Source organism: Microcebus murinus, chromosome 12, assembly GCF_040939455.1.
Source record: "Microcebus murinus isolate Inina chromosome 12, M.murinus_Inina_mat1.0, whole genome shotgun sequence".
Classification (NCBI taxonomy): domain Eukaryota; kingdom Metazoa; phylum Chordata; class Mammalia; order Primates; family Cheirogaleidae; genus Microcebus; species Microcebus murinus.
The window spans coordinates 8,462,490-8,470,358 of record NC_134115.1 but is presented as its reverse complement, the minus strand read 5'-3'; the positions used below and the strand labels follow the sequence as shown (position 1 = coordinate 8,470,358).

The window sequence follows — 7,869 nt, the reverse complement described above, 5'->3', positions numbered from 1 at the left end:
GATCTAGTATTCCTCCAGTAAGGAGGACTGTGTGCTGCCCTCAAAAAAGAACGTTGTTTCTATGCAGACTATACGGAAGTTGTTAGAAAATCTATAGCTAAGGTCAGGGAAGGGCCTGCCCGCCGCAAACGGAAATATGAACGGCAAGCAGGTTAGTTTGAGTCTTAGTTTAACAGTTCCCCCTGGTTAACTACTTTACTTTCCACTTTGCTAGGGCCCCTGCTTATACTCATCTTGCTCCTAACCTTTGGGCCTTGTATACTCAGCTGACTAGTGACGTTTGTCCGAGAGCAGGTCGGCGCAGTTCAATTAATGGTTCTACAACGACACTATCAACCTCTTGCTGGAGATGAAGGCCTGTAGTTTCAAGATTAAAACTTTCCAAAAGAAAAAGGGGGGAATGTAAGACCCCAAACTAGCCTAACCAGCTCTCTGCTTCTGTAACCACGCTTGCTTTTAGAAAACCAAGACCCCACACCCCTTCGCCCTTCCAGTAAGTAGCTGTTGCAAGTTCCCGGAACTGAGTGCAACCAGTTGTGCAAGACAAGACCAGTGGAATTCCCCCACCCTAAACTCCCTAACCACCAGCGTGCGGTTTTAGCCTATAAAAAACCCCTAAGCTTGAGAGTCGGGGTGGCAGCTCCCCTAGCTCGGTGATGCTGCTAGCCCCTGCGCTGCGCTGGAAATAAATCCTTTTGCTCTCTTGCATCAAGCCTCTGGACTCTGAGTCTTTTTGGGCGGTCGTCTCTCTCCCAAACGGGCTGTACATTTCTACGGCCCAACACCTGCTCCTCGCGAGCTCTCCCCGGCCCAGCAGGCGCCCAGGGCCGCATGGCATCCGGGAGTGAGGTAAGGAAAGCCGGAGGTGTGGGACGCCTGGGTCAAACGCGACGCAGCCGCTGCGAGACGTGCAGCCGCGGGAGGAGGGGGGGAGCCAGGAACCCGGCCGCCCGGCTCCATCCCGCCACCCTCCTGGACCCCAGACCTCACTCCCCGGGGCCGCCCACGCTCCCTGGAGCGCTCCGGGGCCCAGGAGACTTAGGTTGATGCAAAAAATTTCATTTTCATATTAACTTTTTAATTTTATCATTATTTTTTCTCTCCTCTATGAAACAGCAGTATACTTGAAAGCAGGGGGAATGTTCCGAACATAATGCCTAGCGACACATTTCCAGGGCTACCATTTCAGGCTCTGTGATAAGCACTATACTTTCCAAAGCGCTCAAAATAACCCTGCTCTGTAGGTATGATTATTATCACCAAATCACAGATAAGAAAATAGGGATTCGAAAAAAAATTAAGCCCAACTGATTCTAAATGCAGAGAGGTTGTACACTAGGTTTCCCCACGTGATTCCTCAGTAAACGAATTAAGCAAGAAATAAGAAAAAAAATGGGCTTCAAGTTTCATGAAACATCAGTCACATGAGAATAATGGAAAGGAAAAAGGAATGTAAAAGAAAGATAATGACGGAGGGAAAAAGGAGAAAATATATGGGAGAATCAGAAAATAGAGAAGATTGTTGAGAAAAGAGAATGTATTACTATATTATTAAGTATATTGTTAAGCTTCTAGGTTCTGAGATAATGAAAGATTTATATATTATCTATGTAGATAATATATAAATATATACAGATTTATATATTATCTATGAAGATAATATATAAATATATATCTATGCAGATAATATATAAATATATCTATGCAGATAATATATAAATTATAAATATATAAATGCATAAATATCTATGCAGATAATATATAAATAATAGATAATATATATTTATATTATTATCATATGATAGATAAATTATGTAGATATAATCATGAAAGTGGCACATTAATACCTGACATGACATAGAAATATAGCCTGTGAAGGTGGGACAGAAATCAATGTAAGAGGTGAGAGAAACATAAGGACACGGTAGAATGGACTGACTTTGCAGAGATCTTAACGGCCTGGAGAAGTTATGGTACTTGCCTAAGCAAAGATGGGAGTCCTATAGATCAGGAAAATGGGGCTGGGCATAGTTGAGTGCCGGAAGAAAGGCTCTAAGTTGAGCTTTTAGGATGAGGGGTCAGGTGGAAGTTAATTCCAAAGCAGACACTCAGGAGGGTCTTATCATGCAAAGTCTGGGTTTTATAGATTCATCCTTTTAACACAGGGCGTGCTTTTGAAATATGTTGGAGCAGACCTTTCATTTGGGACAATTATCAGCACAGGGGACGATTATCAGGACAGGGGACACAGGGTCCATTAGAAAGGAGAGTTACTGGGAAGTGAGGGAAGACCCTGGAAGCTTATGGATGATTTAGCCATAAGGTAAACCAGGGCCTGCGACCAGAGAAATTCCAGTTGGAAGAGGAAATAAGAGATAATAGAAATGGGAAGTATAGGAAAAGGAAACATTTTAAAGCTTTGATTTTTTTATCTTTGGGCAAGCTTGTCTCTTTGGGCAAGAGTAAGGATTTTTTCTATAGTTAGTAATAAAGGGAATAGCACGCAAACTCATCCTGGAGGGCTAAGATAGTTTGGTGTAGAATTCTTCACCCCATATACCCCTTCACGACCCAGGGTACATAGGAACTGCGGAGTACAGTGTGGCAAGGTGGGCGAGGGTGCGTGGACCTGGTGTGGCTCTGCATGCTAGCTCCACCTCTCACCTGCTGGGTGGCCAGGGCTTGTGGTTAAGGCACCTCTCTGTGCCTCAGCCTGTTCTTCTGGGTGTAGAATGAGGGTGTTCACTGTGTGGCTGTCGTGAGATGAACCATGGGAGCCTGTGAAGCACAGAGCACTGCGCTGGTCTCAGTAAATGCAGAGCTGTGGCGCCCATTGCGTTCATCAGCAAACACAGACAGCTTGGGCTGCCCGTGTCATGTTGTGAAAGTTGGTTTCCAGTTATTTCTATAGTGCAGCCCATCGTACTGATTTTCTGAAGAGCAAAAATGCCTCTTATTTCCCCCCTTGAATGAAAGATAAGAATTGGCTTTTTAAGACTTTTTTTGGATGATGGGAATGGTGCTGTAAATGTAAATGAAGACATGTCCCTTTAAATTTACAGGAGTGTCTTCCTGAAGATGTGAAATTGTAGCTAATTGCATTTTTCTTAGTTTTAGATACCAGAGTATCTAAAAGCATACATAAGATGTGCAAGTGAAAGTTGCTAAGGGCTCTATAATCTCTTCCAAGGTGATGGTCCTTGCCAAAACGATCACTGTTCTAAGCGGAGATTAATTCTACTGATCTAAAACCATTCCAAGGCTGGCTCTAATGTAGGTACCAAAAGCCACCACTCTCTTCACTCTCACTTTGAGGGCTGAATAATCCTTTCACAAAATTCCCATAGAACGTTCTTCCTGACTATAAAGCTTGAGGTCGTGGCTTTTCCTCATTATCACAGGAATGTGATTTTAGTATTTGTACCAATTTGGAGTTAGCTCAAGCCTTTAGTTAGTTATTTTGCATTCTTTATCTAAGCATGTTTGTTTACTGCCACCTTTCTCTATTTCTCTTGGTTCTATTCTATCTATAGAGATCACTCTAAAGTGACAAGATACGATGTTGAAAATGTATTGCCAAATTAAGTACTGCTTACTCACTCAGTATTAGCTCTCCAGCCCCCTGGAGGCACCTGGAGTCAGTCTCTCCTGCCTCTCCATATAGAGCATTGAGTATTGAGCAATTGTGTATCTCTTGGTGTTCAAAAATGTCCACTAATTAAATATTATTGGACATGTGCTCATACTTCCTGTGGGTGATGTGACACAAAAGACAGCTCCCCCTCAAAATGTCCTTTCCACACAATATTATGTCACCTTGTTAATATTCTGTGACTCTGCACATTTATAATGTCACCTTTACCATTCACTGTGTTCACACATACACAGTTCAGCTTCTAGAATCTCTAATTTCATTGTTGATATGCTGATTTCTGAACAAACACCACAGTTTTAATTATTTTAACGTGAGATATATTTTAATACATGGTAGCAAAAAACCTCACATGTGACATTTATCTTGCTTAAAAAATGCTTCTTACTCATTTTCTATTCAGGATGAAATTCCCCTCATCCTGATATTTAGGAACTTCATCCATTCTATCCATTTCACTTTACTTTCTCCCTATCTATTAGGCCTCTGCTGTATTCATTTTTTTATTTTATCTAGCTTAGGAAAAATAGAGCCTATTATTTATCATTTCTTCTCTTCTACTATTACTAAAAACTGAGTTTCTCCAAGTATGATCATTGAACTATTGCCTCTGAATTACCTGGGGTACTTGTTAAAATGCAAATTCCTGGGCCCTGTCCAATCTGGAATGAATGGGGCCTTGAAATCTGTATATTTAATGTGCACCTCTATGTATGCCCTCATGTGACAGCCACTTCCATAGCCTCTCTGCCCCATTGTGCATGGTGTCACTATCACAACCCTGGCTGGGATGAATCTGCCTCTCTGTTTTCTTCTGGCCTGTGACTGACCTGTCAGGACAAGTCGCCTGAACACTCTCCACCGTCCATTTCAACAGACGCCTGGCACCACCGGCAACTCCAACACCGATGTCAGCATCTGCCACGCATTCCCCTGTCAGCAGAGACCCAAGGGTTTGGTCCCAGCCAGTACCTCATTCCACGTATGTTGGATTTCCTTAGATGGGCCCTTGTTGCCCTTTTCTCCCAACACGTCTGAGTCTGGGATGCCATCTAACATGTTCTCAATGGCTGTGAAGCTCAAAGAGGAATGGTTTGGATCCACCTCCCTTCTGCACAAATGGCTGTTTGGTATCTCTATAAGTCTGCAAATGTGAAATAGATATATGTGTGAGTTGCATTCTCATCCGCTGGACCACCGATAAGGCAAATATTTAGTTGTGCTCATCCCCTGAACCTCGTATCACTTGGGCTGGACACTTGCCTTATGTTTCTATAATGGAGGGACTGCCCAAGTGGTTTATGATAGACAAAAAGGGATGTTCCCCCATGTAAATTGATTTAACTTTAAGGATTTAATATTGCTAGTAACTTCAGGATTATTTTTTAAAAAATTAAACAACTTCTTTGCTCCACAAATTCTCATTGTACATCACATTATATTATAAATGAGTGCATAAGAAAGACACAAAGGATGGTACCAAAATTTTAGCTAAGTTATTTTGGGGTGATGAAAATCATTATTTTTAGGAAATAACATTTATTAATTTTCTAATTAGAAGGAAGAAAGATTATATTTATTCATTTAATAAATTTGATGAAGAGCGGTGAGTTCATCAGCCTGCTGTGACAGCAGAGAAATGCTTTAGCACCGTGGCTACCACCACCTCCCCAGGTGGTGGACTGGCACTGGTCCGTGGCCTGTTAGGAGCTGGGCTACGCAGCAGGAGGTGGAGGTGAGCAAGTGAAGCTTCATTGGTATTTACAGCTGCTCCCCATCACTGGCATAACTCCCCGTCTCTGCCATCTAGCCACGATCTGTGAAAAAATTGTCTTTCACTGGTCTGACACTGATCCCTGGGGCCAAAATGGTTGGGGACCACTGCTTTAGCATATGGTCCTGGGAACAGTTATAGCTGGAGAACAGTTTTGGTGCTGTGGGAAGTTGTGTCCAACAGGGGCCAGGGCACAGCATGGACTGTGGGACTTAATAAATTCCTGAAGGCTTACTTAGCCTGTAAATTATCCTTTAAATTGCCTTCTCTAGCATGGAAAAGAAAAGTTGGGGTCTTATAATCAAGGAGGATAAGGATGATCTGTTCTGCTTAATGAAATCCCAAAAACTAGATTTTTCATCTTAACTATTTCCTGGCTCCACTTTCTTCCTACCATCTCAACCTGAGTTTAGAACTCAAAGTACAACTCATTATAGATTCTATGTCTATGTACAAACCATTACTTCTGCTTTATGTAGAAGCTTGGTGATAACTTCATTTAGTATTACAGGAGACCCCTTGTAGGGGCCTCCCTTGACTTAACCATTCTGTGGCAAATATTCTCCACAATCCACTTTAACCCATAAATGGGTTAAAGAATATCACTAAAAAAAAAAGTCATTCTGTGGCCTAAAATACCCCAATACCCATTGCATTCAAAATAAAATCTAAGTTGCTTACTCTGGCCTATGAAGCGCTGGGTCATTCCATCCCTCCTACCTTCTCCAGTTTATCTTATGCCAGTCCCCTCCACTGCCATACTCATGGACAGGCTGAACATCCACAGCACAGAAGGAAAACAAACCATATACACAAAAGGTCAGCTTTGGTCTAAAGATTATTCTTGGTTGCTTTATATATAGCTATAATAATAAGAAGGAACTTACCCCTGTTGAATTCCAAACAAGGTAAAAGAAGTTGCAACTGGGTGTCATAGCAGCTGTAAAACTTCTTCCTGGGGAGCAGCAATGAGAGTGGTTAGAAAATACATCTCAGCTGGGTGCATTGGCTTAAGCCTGTAATTCTAGTACTCTGGGAGGCTAAGGCCAGAGGATCACTTGAGGTCAGGAGTTTGAGACCAGCCTGAGCAAGAGCGAGAGCCTGTCTCTACCAAAAACAGAAAAAGTTATCTGGGTGTGGTGGCACGTGCCTGTAGTTACAGCTACTTGGGAGGTTGAGGCAGGAGGATCACTTAAGCCCAAGAGTTTGGGGTTGCAGTGGGCTACAATGACGTGACTGCACTCTACCCAGGGCAACAGACTGAGACTCTTGTCTCAAAAGAAAAAAAAAAAAAGAAAATGCACCTCATCCCCAACCAGCATTTGCTAGAACAGTTGTTCTTGTGTGCCTGCGAGGGCACGAGCCTGCGGTGTCTTGACCAGCCGTGTGGTTGAGAAAGCCGTGATGGCTTTGGTTATTGAGTGTATGGGAGCCTTGAGGAACCTCTACTCCTGAAGAAGGCTGGGGACAGGGCAAGGGACTGCAGTTGCCGCTGAAACTCATTGGGAATAAAGAGAGAATAAAGGGAATTCAAACTTATTTGAATAACCTTGGTCTCTTGGTGTCCTAGAATATTCTTTAAATGCTTTCAAGGTAAATCAGAATACGGCTCACAGAGGGGAAAGACCTGTCATTTTCGGAGACATTAAAGTACTTGATTTCTTTTAATGTGTGCATTTTACTTACCTCTTATGAGATCAAGTGCTAAGATTTCTCAGGAGTTACATAAAGAAGTACATTTTATATTCAGAAAAAAAGGCTGCAAACACAGAAGCTATGTTACTTCGGGGGTTCAGTTTCTAGTTGTAATCTTATTGTCAATCCTTTCAATGTGATCACGTCTACATCCCCACACACCAGCTCGTTAAAGGAAGATGTTGGCTGTGCTTTATGGATAATACAGAGCAAAAGCAGACATCACTTTCCACAACTCGTGTTTCTCTGAAGTGATATGTGTGCTTTGTAAGAGTCAGAAGCTTGTCCTTTCTGCTTACCTAAACAAAGTAAAAAAGCAAATATTTCTGGTATGATGCTACTTTTCACCATTTCAAATGTGAATAGAAGAATCTTGACCTGCATCTTACTGTGGAAATAAACGAGAACAGGTGATTTATTCAGAGCTTGGGAGTGGGAAAGCTTTAGAGCCAGGGAAAAGAGGGTGCAGGGAGGCTGCCTCTGATTGGAGAATGCGGACAAGGGGAAGCTGGAAGTGGCTTCATTAGAATCAGAGCATCTTATGAGATTGGTTTGGGAGCATATTTTACTCTCTTTGGTTATTCCTGAGTTGGGACAGGGGCAAAATAGGGCAAAACAGTCACTAACCATGTCCTCAACATGTGGGACCAATCATTGCCAATGATGTGGTTTGGCTTCCTCGGGTGGCTTCCAAGATTGTGGATCAGAATTCTATTGTCATATAATCTGACCATTGTTCATCTGAATA

At 42.4% G+C, this 7,869-nt stretch overlaps 1 long non-coding RNA gene across 1 annotated transcript in view; it reads left to right on the top strand.

Moving 5' to 3' along the window:
- The first annotated feature begins 784 nt into the window (after positions 1-784).
- LOC142874357 (uncharacterized) overlaps positions 785-7,869 on the top strand; it is a 39,399-nt gene continuing 32,314 nt past the window's right edge. The window contains exon 1 of the long non-coding RNA XR_012922169.1: positions 785-849. This is a non-coding gene — a long non-coding RNA (uncharacterized LOC142874357). The remainder of the gene's footprint in view (positions 850-7,869) is intronic.